The sequence below is a fragment of the Ictidomys tridecemlineatus genome, unplaced genomic scaffold (assembly GCF_052094955.1).
Source record: "Ictidomys tridecemlineatus isolate mIctTri1 unplaced genomic scaffold, mIctTri1.hap1 Scaffold_87, whole genome shotgun sequence".
Classification (NCBI taxonomy): domain Eukaryota; kingdom Metazoa; phylum Chordata; class Mammalia; order Rodentia; family Sciuridae; genus Ictidomys; species Ictidomys tridecemlineatus.
Window position 1 is genome coordinate 797758 of NW_027526114.1, and position 18596 is coordinate 816353.

The 18596-nt window shown below is 34.3% G+C and overlaps 1 non-coding gene and 1 pseudogene across 1 annotated transcript; one reads left to right on the forward strand and one right to left on the reverse strand.

Moving 5' to 3' along the window:
• The window catches only part of LOC144374762 (transport and Golgi organization protein 1 homolog), a 100358-nt pseudogene that overhangs the window by 67735 nt on the left and 14027 nt on the right, over positions 1-18596 (forward strand).
• On the reverse strand, positions 357-463 carry LOC144374772 (U6 spliceosomal RNA). Its single transcript, XR_013434079.1, has one exon. It is a non-coding gene; the product is annotated as a U6 spliceosomal RNA (small nuclear RNA).

An 18596-nucleotide genomic window follows, 5' to 3' on the forward strand; every position in this document is an offset into this window, starting at 1 on the left:
AGTTGTACACAACACGTGTAGTCCTACATGTACCTCGGGTAATGTGGTTCATCTCATTCCACCATCTTTCCTATCCCTCTGCCCCCTCACCTGTCCTACCTCCCCTTTGCCCAAAGTTCCTCCATTCTTTCCATGCCCCTTACCACCCACCTCACCCCCATTATGGGTCAGCATCCACTTTCAGAGAGAACATACAGCTTTTGGTTTTGGGGATTGGCTTACTTCCCTTAACCTGATATTCCCATTCACCCGCAGATGCCATAATTTTTTTCTCTTTTAATGCTATAAGTAATATTCCATTTCATATATGTACCACAGTTTCTTTATCCATTCATCTGCTGAAGGGTTGGTTCCACAAAACTATGGAATACTTCACAAATGTGGGTGTCATCCTTGCTCGGGGACTATGCTGATTTTTTCTGTATTGTTCCAATTTTAGTATATGTGCTGCCAAAGCAAGCACACTCTGAGTTTTAACAAATGTAGATACCCATGTAAAAACTACCATAATAAAGATATAGAACAGTTTTTTTTTCACTAGAAAAGGGGTTTCCTTGGGATCCTTCCCAGTGAGTGCCTTCACCACCTGTTCCAGGCAACCATTGATAACTTTTTTTTTAAACTATAGATTCATTTTTCCTACAGTACTGTTTCATATATATGCCACTATAAGTGGACTCATATCTAGGAGTGCAATTGCCTCCTACATTTAATGTATGTTTTTGTCTTATGTGATACTGTCAAGCCATGCTAAAAAATGACCACAATCATTTTATACTTCCACCAGCAATTTAGGAGACTTCCACTTGACTTCATCTTCACTAGCACTTGGGCCATTTTAGTGGGTATGTCTTTGTGAGTTTATTTCCTGATAATTAATGAAATTGAGTGAACTTTTTTTTTCTTTTGAGATAGGGTCTCACTAACTTCCTTAGGCCCTTGATAAGTTGCCAGCCTCACACTTGGGATCTTCCTGCCTCAACCTGGGATTGATTGCTGGGATTACAGATATGTGCCATGATGCCAGGATCAAATACTTCTTCATGAGCTTGTTGACCATACTGTTTTTGTATGTCAACTCTCTCTGGCTAGCTGGAATCCAGACTTCTCCCAGCTCAGTGCCAACTGTGGAATTGGTTAGCTTATAGTTGTTCTTGGCCCTCACAGGTACTGCTTAGAATGTAGCCCCAAACTGAAGACCACCTCCATGCAGATTTCTGGAACTCTTTTTCTTTGTGGCTCCCATGTTTCTGGTAGTTTTCTCTACATATTTTTGGCTGCTTAATCTCCTGGAACTCTGGTCTCTCTCTCCTCAGTGAGACTGTTGTGCCCCATTTGTGTTCCCCTTTTCAAACTGAGGTCTAGAGGGTGCCTCCAGGTAGAATGCTCACCTATTTGTTCTCCTGCTCTTAGGGGTGACAGTTGCATGTTCCTTGTGGCTTTCTATCTGAAAATAGCTCTTTAAAAATCTTTTTTGACTGGGCATGATGGCACATGCCTTAATCCTAGTGGCTCGGGAGGCTGAGACAGGAGGATCACAAGTTCAAAGCCAAAAGTGAGGTGCTAAGTAACTCAGTGAGACCCTGTCTCTAAATAAAATACAAAATGGGGCTGAGACTGGGGATGTGGCTCAGTGATCAAGTGCTCCTGAGTTCAATCCCTGGTACCAATATATGTATTCCAACTTTCTGGTTGCTTTCAGTGGGAGAACAAGTCTCATATAAGTTACTCTCTATTGATTTCTCCTTTTGTTGTAACTTTTTGCAATAATTGAAAAAAAATATGTTTGTGGGACTTCTAGGATATATTGTAGTTTGGGTGAATAAATGACATCCCCCTGGTACAACAATTTAACCTGTTTTCTCTATTGCCCTTTTTTTTGGTGGTGCTGGGGATTGAACCTCGGGCTCCATGCATTCTAGGCAAGTGCTGAGCTAACAACCTCAGTCTCTCTCTGTTGCTTTATATTTCTTGGAAATTGGTAGTCAGGTTTAGGTTCAATTCTGTTTCTTATGAAAATTTAATAGGAAATATTGCATTGACATCTGCATGTCCTCTCCTTTGATGTTGACTACTAGTCAACAGTGACCTTGGTGAGATTTGCTAATATATTACAGGTTGCAAAATAGCAATGGTCTGAGTTGCTGGGATTTTTCTTTCTTCATTTAAAGGCTGGGATGCCTATACAAATAAAAATTTATGATTGATTATTCTTTCTTTTTTTTGGTACTGGGGATTAAACTCAGGGGCACTTGGCTAGTGAGCCATATCCTCAGCCCTATTTTGTATTTTATTTATATACAGGGTCTCACTGAGTTGCTTTAGCAATTCACTTTTGCTGAGGCTGACTTTGAACTTGCTATCTTCCCTCCTCAGCCTCCCAAGCTACTGGGATTGCAAGTGTGTGCCACAGCGCCTGGCTATGATTGATTATTCTTTACACAGATATTCAGTTTGTATAGTTAAGGCAGGAGATAAACATTTGATTCCTTTTCTTCATTTAAACACTTTTCAGAATAGTAAGGTATTATTCTAGCATTATCAAATGATACCCAAAGTGGCTTTTGAAATCTTTTTAACTTTTATTTAAGAGTCAATATGATGTCATGCATTTAAAAATATTTGGTGTGTTTAATCCAGTTAGGAATAGTAATTGTTCTTATCTGATGCTCAATTTCTCCCCCTTTTGCCTTGTAGAAGCCTCTTTATCTTGGCTCCTGGGACCCTTTGCCACCACCTAGTGGTCATTGTTACCTGTTTCCCTTGCTTTTGAACTATGAGATGTTCCAAGTTCATCTTAAACATTTCCTATCCAGACCTTGAAGGAACTATTTCTCTAAAAGAACTTTGGTTTCTTTCAATAGGAAATGATATTTAGAGGCGACCATTCCAAGTACTAGGATTGCTTATTGCTCAAATTGACTGTCATTTGTAAGCCATTTTAGTGAACAAAGCTCAGAAATATGTGGGGATTTTTGATCATGTCATTTAGATAATTCCCATGAAAATTCAGGATGTTAGAGAGATTTTACTTCACTTCATCTATCTTAGATTTGTGTTTTCTTTCTCTGATGTTGGAGTTCCAGTTTTCAATGACATAAATATAATTGTTTACAGTCTTGTGCCACTTAATGACGTTTTGGTCATTAGTGCATAATAATGGAGCTAAAAAATTCTTGACACCTAGTATTTTTAATCTTTTTTGTGTTTTGATATGTTTAGATATATAAACATTTACAATGTTACAATTGTCTACAGAATTCAGTATAATAATATCTTATAGGTTTTTATCCCCAAAGCGATGATATACCATATATGAATACCTACGTGTGGAAATGGCTATATTTTCTAGGTTTGTATAAGTATACTCAATGATGTTTACACACTGAAATTGCCTAAGATGTGTTTCTCAGAATTTATTCCCATTATTAAGCAACACACGACTATATTTATGTTGTTTAAAATACTTTCAGGAATGTATTCCTGAAATGAAATGAAATTCTCTTGTCTTTAAGCTATATCCCACTAAGGTATGTTTGAAATAATTCATTTCTGTGGTTTGTCACCAACATGATATCACAGGTTGTTTCATTTTTGCTTTCAATATTTAGGTGTTAATTTTTAAAGATTTTTTTATTTATTTTACAATTATTTAAATATTTAGAAGAGCCAAAGTTAATTTGTGAAAATAAGTTGTTTCTGTTTTCTGGTACTGGTGATTGAACCCAGGGCTCCTATCCACTGAGCCACATACCTAGGCTCTTTATTTTTTATTTAGAGATAGTTCTCACTAAGTTGCGTAGGGACTTGCTAAGTTGCTGAGGCTAGCTTTGAACTTGTGATTCTCCCGCCTGATTTTGAAAGAACTCTAGCTTTTGTCCCAGTTCTGTCTACCCTGATATTACTCTCTTTTATAGTTAACTTTTAAAATTTATTTCATTATGCATTCTGCTATTAAAAAAATAAGCAAATGAGAAAAGGGATATGCAGCTCAGTGGTAGAGCACTTGCCTACCACACAGGAGGCCATGTGTTCAATCCCCAGCACCATAAAAAGAAAAAGAAAAGCAAATGATTTTTACATCTAGCTATGATAGCTTTATATAGGTACTGGCTTCACCTTCCCAACTGAAACAACTAAAATAAATATGAAAAAAACCCCACAAACATATAAAATTTTAAGATCCAGTAACATTGAAGATCAAGCAACAAAGAATGATTCTGGAAACATAAAGAACAAATGCTATGAGCTCTTTAGTTGCCCCAGCTTTTACTATGTTAAGATTCCCAAGCCATGACAAAGAAGGGGAAGTCAGGCAGAACCAGAGGATACCATGAATTGAGAGATGGTGCTGAGATTCCAGGAAAACCAAAGTGACTAGAATTCACAGGGTGGAGTACCAAAAGAAGGTTGCTACATTGAGAGACAATTCTGGAAATCTGTGAACGGCTCTCTGAGTGTTCAGCAGGGTATTGATCTGCACATAAGTGTGATGAAACTGCTTAGCAAGTCAGAGAAAACATCTTAAGTGATTAGAAGGAACAGGTCTTAACACAGGGACCAGAATAGCACCTGGAAAAAACTATCTAAGGAAGTTGGGTAGAATAATCAGAAGGGTGTTACCTCGGACTGACTATTACAATTTATGTCATACCTAACAAATATTCAGACCCAAGAGAATCAAATTGTTTCCAGTAATTTAATTGTATACGAAATATTAAGAATAGTAATTCGTAATGTATGGCATCGAATCAAAGCTTACCAGGCATGCAAAGAAGCAAGAAAAATACAATCCACAATGATGAGGAGAAGAATCATCCAATCAAAGCCAACTGAGAACTATCGGAGATGTTAGAATGAGGTAATGGCATTTTTTAAAAAGTCATTACTACTATATTTCGTGTGTTAAAAAGGTAAAAAGAGATATAGAAGATATATTTTAAGAAAATCAGACTTCTAGAGTTGAAAATATATGATAAACACAGTGGATGGGATTAATGCCAGAATAAGCATTGTGATGAAATTATTAGTGAACTTGAGGACATAGCAGGAGAAGTACCCCAAATGAAACAGGGAAAATTTCTTCTGTTAAAGAAAAGTGAACCAGAGCATCAGTGAGCTGTGGGACAGTTTCAAGTTGAGCTATGAGAGGTATTCAGAAAAATATTTTAAGAAATGATGGCCAAAAATTTGTGAAAACTGTACATCTGCAGATCCAAGATATTAAATGGGACTACAGTACAAAAAGCATGAATAAAGCTATATCAAGGTATATTATATCATAAATAAATTGCTCAAAACCAGTGATAAAGAGCAATCTTAGCAGTTAGAGAAGACATTTATGTAGAGAAGAACTAAGGATGACATCAGATTTCTTGTCAGAAATTAGGCATAAGAGAATATAGTGGAGTGATACCTTTAATATATTTGAAGAGTAATAATGTTGGCTGATAATATCATGCCCAGTGAAATATCTTTCTAAAATGAAGACTTGTACTGACATACAAGCTGAAAGAATTCACCTACACTTGCACCAAGACAGCAGATGGAAATAATGGAATAAAGGAGTAAAGAACACTGAAAATGGTGACTGTGTGCATAAATATTTAAAATAATTTTTCTTATTTGAACATTTTAAAAAGTCATTGACTGTTTAAAGACAAATATCAGTGTAGTATGGGACTTAGAAAACATGTAAAGTAAAATACATGACAACAGTATAAATCTCAGAAGGGTAGTAACTATTGTAACGTTCTTATTGAATATGTGAAGTAATATACTATCATCTGAAGGTAGATTGTGACAAATTAAAGATGTATATTCTAAACCCTGAAGCACTAAGATTAGAAAACAGAGTTATAGCTTAATAAGCCAATAGAGGAATCACTAAAAATACCGATAGTGGTATTTCTGCAAAAGAAGACAGAAAGAAAAGAAAAAGAACAAAGAACAGAAGGAACAAATAGAAGATTATATTAAGCTTACACCTATGCACGGCAGTAATCCTATTAAGTGGAAAGTATCTAAATACATCAGTTAAAAACAGAGATTGTCACATTGCCTAAAGAAGCAAGACCCAAATAGATGTCTAAGGGAATAACACTGTAAATAGAAAGACACAAATAAGTCAAAATTAAAATGATTGAAAAAGGTATCTCATGTTAAACACTAGTCAAAGGAAATCTGGAGTAGCTACATTAAACCAAAAGAGGTTGTGGGGCAAAATATATCATCAGGACTAAAGAAAGTTATTTCCTAATGATAAACGAATCAGTCAAGATTATATAATAAACCTAAATGCTTGTACTTTTAATATTAGACCTTCAAAATACATGAAGTATCAAAATTGATAGAATTATGAGGAAAATGATGAATCCTATAGATTACATTTAGAGATTTCAATATCCTCTCCTCAGTAATTGGCAGAAAACGAAAAATAAAAGTAAGGTTGTAGAAAGTGTGAATGACATAATCAATCCATCCATTTGAAATTAATTGACATTTATAGAAAACCCCCAAGGAGCTTGGTGCACATGGAACATTTACCAAGATAAACTATATTCTGGATCTTAAAAAAATTATCAGTAAATATAAAAGTATTCAAAGTCAGGCAAAGCTTATTCTCTGAACACAATAAAATGAGAAATCAATAATGGAAAAATCTGGAAAATTCTCAAATATTTGAAAACTTAAGTGCCAGGCTGCTATCTGCTATCTATCTATATCTATATGTATATCTGTATCTATCTATCATATATATATATATATATATATATATATATATATATTTGGTATAAATGAACAACACAGTACATTTATTTTTATGTGGTGTTGGGGATCGAACCCAGTGCCTCACACATGTGAGGCAAGCACTTTACCACTGAGCTACAACCTTAGCCCCCACTGCTAAATAATTTTTGAGTCAAATAAATCAGAGAAGAAATTCATATTTTGAGTTGAATAAAACTGAAAACAATATATCCATTTGTGCAATGTCACTAAAGTGTTATTGGAAAACTTATAGCACTACCAGGCCCAAGATAGCTTTATTAAAAAATAAGTCTCCAGTCATTGACTTAGTTCCTACTATGAGAAACTAGAAAAGGAAAAATAAGTTAATCTCCAAGTAAGCAAGAAAAAAAGATATAATAAAGACCATAAGTCAGTAAAATTTTAAAAAAAGGAAAATAAGAGAAAATCAATGAAACCCAAAGCTAGTTCTTTAAGATGAATAAAATTGATCAACATCTAGTGAGGGAAATAAAAGAGGAGACACGGGTTACCAATATTCGCAATCAGAGAAGGGATATCACTACAGATTTCACAGATAATAGACTGATAATGGGGATATTATGAACAGTTTATGTTAATTAACTTGACAATTTAGATGAAATGAAGAAATTTTATTTAAGCCACAAATTGCAAAAGTTCACTCAAGAAAAATAGACAATTTCATAAACCTTGTTGACTATTAAAGAAATTGAAGGTATAGGTAAAAACCTTTCTTCAAAGAAAAAAATATAAGACCAAGATAGCTTTATTGGTGATCCAATTAAACCTGTAAGGAAGAAATGATACTAATTCCTAATAGTAGTAGTAATACTAAACCCTTGTAGAATATTAAAGCAAGGAAATAGTTCTCCTATGAATCCAGTGTTATCACTACACCAAACCAAGACAAAGATATAATAAGAAAACCACATACCTCTCATGGGATCTCCAATGAATCTGTACAGAAATTCTAAACAAAAATTTAAGTCAAATACAACAATATGTAAAAGGAAAATACATCATAGACAAAAACTAGACGGATGATGGGGATTTATGTCAAGAATCCAAAATTTATTTAACATTTGAAAATCAATTAAATTTACCACATTGATGTACCTAAAAGCACAATCTTTATGTTTAGCTCGAGAGATACAAAACAAGCATTTAAAAAATATAGCAGAGGGGGGAAATGTTGGGGAGTAATATTGGCCAAATTATATTGTTATTTTGTGTGCATGTACAAGTAGGTGACAATAAATCGCATCGACATGTAAAAAAAAATCAGCCCTGATTATTAATTAAAAAAATTTTTTAGATGTTGATTAACTTTTATTTTATTCACTTATTTATATGCGGTGCTGAGATTTGAACCCATTGCCTCACACATGCTAGGCAAGTGCTCTACCACTGAGTATCAACCCCAGCCCCTCAGCATTGATTATTCATGTAGAAAAACAAACAACAAACTAGGAATAGAAGGGAGCTTAAAACATCCTCTGAAAAAATGCAGCTAACCTCATACTTAATGGTTGATAATTGAATACTTTTCCCCAAGATCAGAAACCAAACAGAGATGTCTACTCTCATTACATCTATTCAGCATTGTACTGGGGTGCAGTAAGGAAATAGCTAGTATACTAAGGCAAGAAAAAGAAATAAAATGCACTCAGATTGGAAAGGAAGAAATAAAATTCTCTTTCTTTTCAGATAACATGAATATATATAGATACAATCTGGTATGATCTAGAAAAAAGCTATTGTAAGGTTGACAGATAAAATTTACATCTAAAAGCAATTATATTTTCTATATATTAACAATGAATAATTAGAAATTGAAATTTTAAAGATTTCCATGTACAATAGAATAAAAATATGAAGTATTTAAACATAAACGTGGCAAAAACTAAAATGTATATATTAAAAACTATAAAATATTGCTGATAGAATTTAAAGAGAACCTAAATGGAGAGATATACCTAATTTATGAGTCAGAAGACTAAGGTGTCCATTCATCCCAGTTTAATCACCAGAGTCAACATTATTCCAATCAAAATCCCTGCAGAGTTTTGTAGAAAATGACAAGCTGATTGCAACGTGGCTTCAAGACTTAATCTAGGGCTGGGGATGTAGCTCAGTGGTAGAGGACTTGCCTAGCATATGCAAGGTCCTGTGTTCAATCCCTAGTACCATACGAAGAGGAAAAAAAAATATTCTAAACCTACAGTAATCAGGATTGCAGACAAAACATATTGAAACAGAGCCAAGAATTCAGAGATAGATACACAATATATATGGCAACAGTCATTGACAAAGATGGAAAGACAAGTAGAGAATGGAAAGTTTTTTCAGCAAATGGTACTGAAATTACTGCATATTTATATGCAAAATATTGATCCATGCCTTGCATTAGACACCAGAATTAACTCACAAACTTAAATATTAAACTCAAAACTACAAAACCTCTAGGAAAAAAATAAGAGAAAAATTTTTGTTGAACTTAGGTTTGGCAAAGATTTCTTAAATTTGACAACAAAAGCATTAAAAAGGATTTGACAATGTGGGATTCATCAAACTAAAACCTCTGTAATTCAAAATACACTTTGAAGTCAATGAAATAGACAAAACACAAGCTGGGAGGAAATTACTGTAAAGCATTTATCAAGACTTGCATCAAGGATATATGAAGAACTCTTAGAACGCATTAGAAAAAAATATAGTCCTGTAAAATAACACTTCATCAAAGAAGATAAACAGATAGTAAATACATTAAAAATGCTTGACATAATTATCAGGGAAATGCAATTTTGAAGCATAAGAGTTACCACTACACACTTATTAAATATCTAATATTAAAGACAATTGTGCTGAGTGGTTGGAGAAGAGATGGAGGAACTGGATGGGTACACATCTGGTGGGGATATAAAGTGGTAGAATCACCTTCTTAAAAAGGTAAACATACACCAGTCATATCCAACCATTCTTTTCCAAAGAAAAGATAAGTTATATAGCAATAGGAGGAATTTTATATCAGTGTTCTTGGCTATTTTATTTGTAAAAGCCCCAAACTGGAAAAAAATCCAAATGTCTATCAATAGATGATAGAAAAATTGTGGTATGTACATGTAATGAAATGCTACTCAGCAATAAAAATAGATGATAGATAAACTGATGTAGATGAATCTCAAATTATGCTGAATAAGAGAAGCCATAGAAAATATAATATATTATCCCATACACATAAAACTTGAGGAAAACAAAGCAATCTATTAAGATAAGACATTTTGCTGGAGGAATGGGAAAGTGGGGGGCAAGAAAGAGGGGTGACAAAGGGCAAAATTACCTAGAGAATGAGAATATTTTTGGAAGTAAAGGATGTGTATATTATCTTGATTATAATGGTGATTTCATAATTTCATGTTAAAATTCATCAAATTGCACACTTTAAATACATGTAATTTATTGCATGTCAGTTTTACCTCAAAGCTATAAGAAATAATATATTCATCTTTTTTCACTTTCTAAGATACAAATAGTATTCTATAAATATTTTTCTCTACTTCATTTTTAAAAAATGTATTCCGGAAACCAGCTCTTAGCAGTATTTAAAATTATTTTCTTTCTTCTTTGGTTTATTCAACAACTTTCATTGATGACGGTTATTTCAGCCTTTTGTGACCATCTTGTATTGTTATAATTAATGCTTGAATAACATAGTTTTGTAAATACAAGTTTTAAACATTTGTTGTTGTATTCCCAGTATCTTTAGAAATTAGGGCTGGTGGACTATAGCTCAGCAGTAGAGCACTTGCCCAAGATACCCTTCCCCAGCACTGAAAAAGTTAAAAAAAAAAGTGGGATTGTTGAGTTAATAGGTAAATATATAAGCAGTTTTGGGAGATGTTGCCAAATCTCATTCATAAGGGTTGTATCATTTTGTATACTTATTAGCAGTGTCTGAGAATTTGTATTCCCCCACATTCTCTCACCTACTGAGTATGTTGTCAAACGTTTGGATCTTGCCAATGCAAGTGAGAAATGGTGTCTTGGTGTGGTTTAATTTGTATTTTGTTCATTATGAGCTAAGCAGAGCATGTTTCCATATGTTATAGCTATTTGCATTTCTTTTCCTGAGATCTGTTTATTTCTTCAGCCCATTTTTGTATAGGTTTGCTGGCCATTTTATTTATAATGTTCTTTATATTTCAGGAACATGATTCTTTGGACAATAATATGTTGCAAATATTTTTTCTCAGTTTGTCATTGTCAAACTGCGTGTGTGTGTGTGTGTGTGTGTGTGTGTGTGTGTGTGTGTAGCAGGTTTAGATACAGCCAGGAAAGATTTTTTCAATGAGGCAGGTTTTGCCCACTCATAATACATAGAAAATTTCACTTAATATTTTCTAGTACTTGTTTATTTTCTATTTTACATTCATGTTTCTTATCCATTTGTAGTTTATCTTTTGAATAAGTAGAGAAAAATCCAATTTTATAATTTTCCATGTGGTAACGCTACTTATTAGAAAGTCTATTTTCCCCAAACTAACTTTTATTGTACCCCAAATGTCCAGTTGGTTCTGTTTCTGGATTCTCTATTCTGTCCCACAATCTCTATGTATTCCTGGGCTTGGACGAGGGTACATGAATTAATTATATAGTCTGCCCTCCCTGTACCCTTCATTGCTCTTCTTTTTCAGTGCTTTCCTGCTTATTCTTGTTCTTTTGAATTGACTATATTCAACTTGACGACAGATTTTTAAAGATCCACAGATGTTCATTTCCTCCCCAAGTTAAATGTCCCCAGTTTCTTCAATTTTTAGCACGTGCTTTTCGGGCTATTCATGATTCTGTTCTTTTCCACAAGTCATGCAACCCTAAAATGTGGCATCCAGAAATGAAGCCACCGGCTTGGGGTGATAATGACATGATTCCTTAGGGTTAGGCTTTTTTAAAAAGAGTGTCATCCGCAATTGGAGAAAGTAACAGGACTAGAGTGAGCAGGGAAGGAAAGCCCAGCAGTAGTCTTTTAGAAGGGAGCAGGAGAAGCTTCTCCTCTTCTGTCTGCACTTTTGGGGCAGGTAGGTACCTGGTGTCTCAACACGTTGACAAAAGGGTTTTGCTCTGGGAGGGGCTGGGAGGCCTGACTTTCTCCTTTTTCCTAGTCTCTGCCTATAATCCCCTTCTGCTAGTTCCCTGGCTTCCTCCAGGGCCTTCTAAATCGCCGGTCCTCTCCTAGTTCTGGGGACAGGTGAGCCTCTTTCCTTCTGGAGTCCTTTCATTTGGACTCTTCCGCTTGGCTCTACTGGCGCTGTCCCCCGCCGGGCTCCGCAGTTGGTTCTTCCCGCTCCCCGCCACGCCCCTCAGCATCCTCTGTCTGCTCACTGCAGTCCACCCAGGGGCTTCCTCTGATGACGGGTTTCATGTGCCTTGGGCGGAAAGCGCCTGTGGTGGAGGAAGGCAAAGTTCACTCCCAGTACCTGCCCCCTGCGCTGGGTCCTACTGAAGTAGGAAACGGTGAAAGAGAGGGTCCTGTGCTGTTCTGCAGGGAAGCGTCGCTTCCACTCAGCTGTCCCTACACCATGGACTCAGTACCTGCCACTGTGCCTTCTGTCACTGTTTCCCTGGGGGACCCAGAGCTCCTGGGACCCCTGTCGGGTGGCTGAGTTCTGGCAGAGTGGGTGCACTGACTGTCGTGGCGACGGAGAAATGGAGTGTGTCAGGCCCAAGGCAGGCAGGACGTGACTGTATGGTTAAGCGAGGCCGGTGAGAGTGTACTTGAGCTTTCCCCACTTGCACTTTTTTTTTGACGGAATAGAGGTGACAACCTCATGGTATGTTCTGAAATGCAGCCAACAATCCAAACAGCTAATGTTACTACAGGTCTTTTCCCTAAGGAGACTGCTGGGGAATTGGGCCCAAGTGACAGTTATCTCCTATTAAGTGTAGAGGGCGGTGAAAACAGGGAAGAGTAGGCAGGTGTTTACTGCACTGCCTTTGAGCAACCATTTAAAATTAGGCTCTGAATTTTATAGAAGGATGTTAAATTCAGAGAAGTTTATCTAAGCCAGTTTTCAAGAGTTGTCTGAAATTACATGTCACGTATCTGTATATAAGAGTGGAATGGAAGTAAGATTTAAAATCTTATACATATATCGTCATTGTTTTTATTTGTTGCCATAAAATTAATTAGTTCTTTCATATATTTAAGTTTTGTCTTAAATGAATATTTTAAATTATAAAAACCAGGTTATCTAAGAGAAAAGAATGATCCAGAGGGATTCTAGCCAGGTGTTAGACAATGTGATGATATAGGGCCTGTTACAAACTGGAAATGTATGCTCAATTTAAAGTATTTAGATTCGGGCTGGGGTTGTGGTTCAGTAGAGCGCTTGCCTAGCATACATGAGGCACTGGGTTTGATCCTCAGCACCATATAAAAACAAAACAATGTGTCCACCCTAAAACTAAAGATACATAAATAAATATTTTTAAAAAGTATTTAGATTCATTATACTTGAAAACACTGGAAGCAAACAAAAAATATGAGACTGCCAGTATCCTCTCTCTTGAAGAAGCTATTGGAAAATATTGAGGAGGTGGATTTCTGATGAGGAAGTTGGTTTAGAATTGCCATGATTCTTTGTGACTGTTTTGTTATAAATTTAAGGTTTCCCATTTCTTCTAATTTGTCTGTTTAAGCTGTTTACTACATTGCCTGATGATACTCAACCTGGGCCTGATTTTTATGGACTACCATGGAAGCCTGTAGTATTCACTGTTTTCTTTGGGATTGTATCCTTTGTCATTTTCTCTTGGAGAACTGCTCTTGTGAGTAAATTAACTTACTTATACCTTAGCACATAAGCACAAGGATTATTTTATATAGTCACTGCCCCCCCCTTTTTTTCTTTTTCAATTGCTAAAACACAAAATAGTGGTTTAAGTCAAACTAACATTATAAAATAATTTAGTGTGGGTGCAGTTGGTAGAACTGGTAATTCTTACAGCCATCCTGACCAGTAGTTTCATATGTATCAGAAGTCTTAAAAGTGGGATAAAAGATGGGATAGGTTAGATAAATATCCTTTTATGTAGCATATATGTCTAGTAATCTATCTTAAAGAAATAACTATGCTTTGAAGATTTTGGTAATGTTTTTCAATGGAACAGTGTATTAGATTGAAGACTTAGCACAACATAATTCATTTAGGGGTTATTGTATGTTCGATTAGTGGAATAGTAGGCAGATTTATTTATTTCAAAGCTTTGAGGTACAGAAAATGCTCACAATTAAATGTGAAGTGGGGAAAAAAAGCAGAAACTAAGATTTAAATGTTGATGAACTGTATGTTAATATAAACATACAAACAGGGGGAAATGCTGCAAAGAAATACAGTAAAATGAGAAAAAGGAGATGATATAATTTTTCCAGTCTTTTATATAAATTTTTCCCAGATTTTATGATTTGATCATATGTACAGAAAATACCTTTTTATTTGGAAGTATAGATTATGTGTTGTCCAAAAATCCATTAAATGTTTTCTTCATTAAGGTTTTTTTTTTTTCCTGAGCAGAATTAGTCTATCTCTGTGTATGTGTGTACATATATGTATAAGTGTGTGTGTGTGTGTGTGTATATATATATATATGTGTGTGTGTATATATATATATACACACACATATATATATATGCATAAGTATAACATAAGTATAAACATACTTATGTTTGTACCTACAGTACAAACATAAGTATGTATAAGCGCATATATATATATATGTATACACACACACACATATATATATATGCGCTTATACATACTTATGTTTGTACTGTAGGTCATTCTGTTTCATAGTTATTTAACATAATTGGAAGAAAATTATTTTAGGTAAATGGACTTTGCATATGAAAAGCCTAACAGTTAAAGAGGCCAAAAACATTGGATACAAATCTTTTCAAATCTGAGTGTTCTTTTTCTGATTTCTTAATTATTTCAGACATATCATTGTTAAGATAAGTTTCCTCTCCTTGTACAATTGAGTGTAAAATCTCTTAAAAAGTATTCCCTTCTTAAATAGAAGAATTGTTTGCCTGGATTCCTGTGAGGAATTTTCTAATCTCATTGAACTTTTTCTCAGCTAAAAGTAAAAAGGAAATAGAAGGATAAAGAGAAGGGAAAAACATGAAAACATTTTATATTTCTCTCTCTTGTTTCTTTCATTTCAAGAACCCTGGTACCTGTTTCTCTTTTCACTAGGTTATGTGGGATGTGGTTCCTAGCTTGTTGCTCCTCAGTTTCAGCATTTGACTTTAAAACTTTAGTCTCCCTACCTTAGATGACTGCTTTTATGCTACTTCCCATTTTCCTCTGTTGTCATTTTGAGTAAAAGGTTAGCAAGGCTATGACATTAAAGAAATGTTCATTTTTTTCTGTGTTGGAGTTTTCTGAATGCAATTTCCTGTTACGAAGATCCCCTGGATGATCTGTGGACACATCTGAATATCCCATCACCATTTATAACATTTGAAAGGACAAGTAATATGCTAAGTTACAAAGAAATTTAGTGATGTTTTAAAAAAATTTCTGCTTAGGTTTTATTATCAGGTAGTTTATTGCTGTTTTTTGGAAACGATTGTTTTTGTCCTTTCCAGAATATGTTAATTGTCATTTTTCTTATTGCTTGTGCATTTTCTTCAAGCAGTCTTTCCTTTCAGATTTCTTGCTATATATTTAGTGGTTTGCAGAAATAAGATGATGTAGCCTCTTAGTTTCTAAATTCAGCCAATAGCCAAATTTAAATTGGAGTTCTAAGATGTTTTCTGGTGAGTGAAAGTGGCATATCTTAGTACAAAGATTATGCATTTAATATTGTTTCCTCAGATTTCTTTTGAATAGTCATTGTTTCTAGACTTTATCCTGGTTATTTAGAATTGTCAAGTAAATGATTTTGAGTATATACACACACACACACACACACACATACACACATCTTTGCTGTGAAATAAGGTACATATCTTAGTGTTTTTATGTCAGAGGCTATTTATGAAATATCACTACCAATTAAATTTAAAAGGCTTGTTAACCTTTACTTATTTTTAATCCTATAAATTATTATCCTGAACCAGAATGTTATTAAATTCTCACTTGGTTATGATTCTGACTGTTGTTTTAGGAATGCTGTTTCTATTGAGCAGATGTTTGACATCAAATTTAATCTTTTTTCTCTCTTCTAGGTAAAAGATAGAGTATATCAAGGTAAATTTTTAGGTTTCTTAAACTTGTAATAACCCTTTGTATTGGTGTTTGATGTGTGTTTTATGTATGTTAGAAGTAGATACAGTGACTTTTAATGTCTATTATCTTTTTTACCTCCTGAAAATTTTACTATTCCTAGGTTGCTAGCATGGATAATAGAGTAGATGATGATGGTTCCAACTCTGAGATAGGAGATAAAGAGGAGGAATAAATTGTGGATAGGGAGATGATGATAAGTTTTAATTTGGGGCAGATTAACTTTGAATATTGATGTAATGCAGATGTATTACATTTGAAGAGTATTTCTATGTTAATGATTTAATCATGAATTAAGTAATTGAGTAGATAATTTGAAGAATGGTAATGTGAATCAGTATGTTTTGATTTCTGTTTTTCTTTGCAAAGAATTAAATGATTCCATTTTCGGAAAAGAAAGTGTTTTGAGAAGGGGGGAATATCAAGCTACAACACTTTACTGTATTTCCCATCTGTGAAATAAGCTTAAATTTAAATATCATTTTGGATGGGAGGGGTTCCTGGGATTGAACTCTGGGGCACTCTACTGAGCCACATCACCAACCCCCTATATTTAGAGACCAAGTCTCACTTAGTTGCTTAGTGTCTCGCTCTTGCTGAGGCTGGCTTTGAACTTGGAATCCTTCTAGCTCAGCCTCCTGAGCCACTGGGATTACAGGTGTGCACCACTGCACCCAGAAAAATATCATTGTTCTTATATTTTTCTTAAATTCTAATAATTTTTATACTCTTATTGCTAATAAGCATAGATTACTTTTTAAAAGCATAATAGTTATGCTAAGAAGTATTTCCTCATAGTACCATATAACATGTCTTTGCTTTTAGTAGATTGAGTAATTGAATTTCATTTAGTGATTGTAATAATCTTGTGTATTTCCCCCTTTTAGTCAATGAACAGCAAATTTCCAAAAAGGTGAACAATTTCATGAAAGAAAATGAAGAACTAATGCAGAAATTGTCAAATTATGAACAGAAGGTATAATTATTTTTTTGTTTCTTTCTCCCTTGGTTCTAGCTTGAATCATTCCTACCTGTTTTAATTTAAAAATCATATTTTAAAATTTTTGTTTCATTATTTCCTACAAATCATCCAAATTCTAAACAGTCATATGTATTAAGTACTGCTTTCTTCTGGAAAGGGTCACTTGTCTGGAAGTAACTTGTATGGTAGCACTATAATTTGTGTATCTTAATTCTGAATGCTTTATTTACATAGATGAAGGAATCAAAGAAACAGGTCCAAGAGACCATGAAACAAAATATGATTCTTTCTGATGAAGCAACTAATTATAAGGTAAAAATCCCTTCTTTGGGGGGAATTACATTCTAAACTCAAAAGTAAATGTAATGAGTGAGTAATCTTGACACCTTTTTTTTCCAGGATAAAATGAAGCTTCTTGAAAAAGCTAAAGAACTTCTGGATGAGGGAGCTAAAAGTCTTCATGTTATGTTAGAATCTGAGAGAGAACAGAAAGCTAAGAATCAGGACTTGGTAAGAGTTTTGCTGCTAAGTATTACTGCAATTTGGCTTTTGAAATATTTTGTAAAATTGGTTAAGTTGAACTTAGTCCAGCTGTTAACTAAAGTAAGATTAGGAGTCAAGGAAGTTGAACCCACTTCTGCCCATTTTGTGGAACTTTTAAGTACTGATACAACAACTTAAAAAATTTTTACTTACATATTTCATTTTCAATTTCTATAAGTTTCTGTAATTACATAAAAGTTGCAAAAGATGGTAGAGAGTGTGTTCTGAAATATCCTACCCCCAAGTAAGCTTGATCACCTAGCTGAGGTAGTATTTATCAGATTTCTCCACTGTAAAAATTCTTTCCAATCCTTTTCATATTGTATTCTTTGGAAGTTACCATGCACAGCCCACAGTTAAAGTATGAAGAGTTACAAGCTCAGGATGCAGCTCATGGTAGAGCACTTGCCTAGCATGCATGAGGCCCAGGATTCAATCCCAGGCATTGCAAACAAAGATTGCAGATTTATGTCCACTTCCTTAAGGAGCAAGTATCTTTATAATTTTTTTTGGAATTCTTCTGTATGTGAGATTAGTCTATTCTTCCTTAAATTTTATCATTTTTTACTTATGATAAGAAAATTTTAAAAATGATCTTGGGAAATTTTTTTCTCTATCACTAGAAAAAAAATTACTAATTTGAACTGGTTTACTTGAAACAGTAATTAATTAGTTAATTTTCTATGCTTTAAAACATTTTATTTACTTATTGCATTATGATTTTCTATACTTTGAACTTTTTTCTGGTTATCTCATAAACAGTAAGATTGTGGATGCCATGAAATATTTATGACTTCATTTTCCCTCATCTCTTTCAGTTTTTGATTTTTTGCTTAGTCCAAAGCTGGATCCCCTGCATTTACCTGAAATGTAATGGGATGGCTTGACAAAAATTTTGTTGTGTTTATCTTTTTTAGTATATATATGTATGTGTACGTACACACACACACACACACACACACACACACACACACACACACACACACATATATATATCAGTATTTCTACTGAAA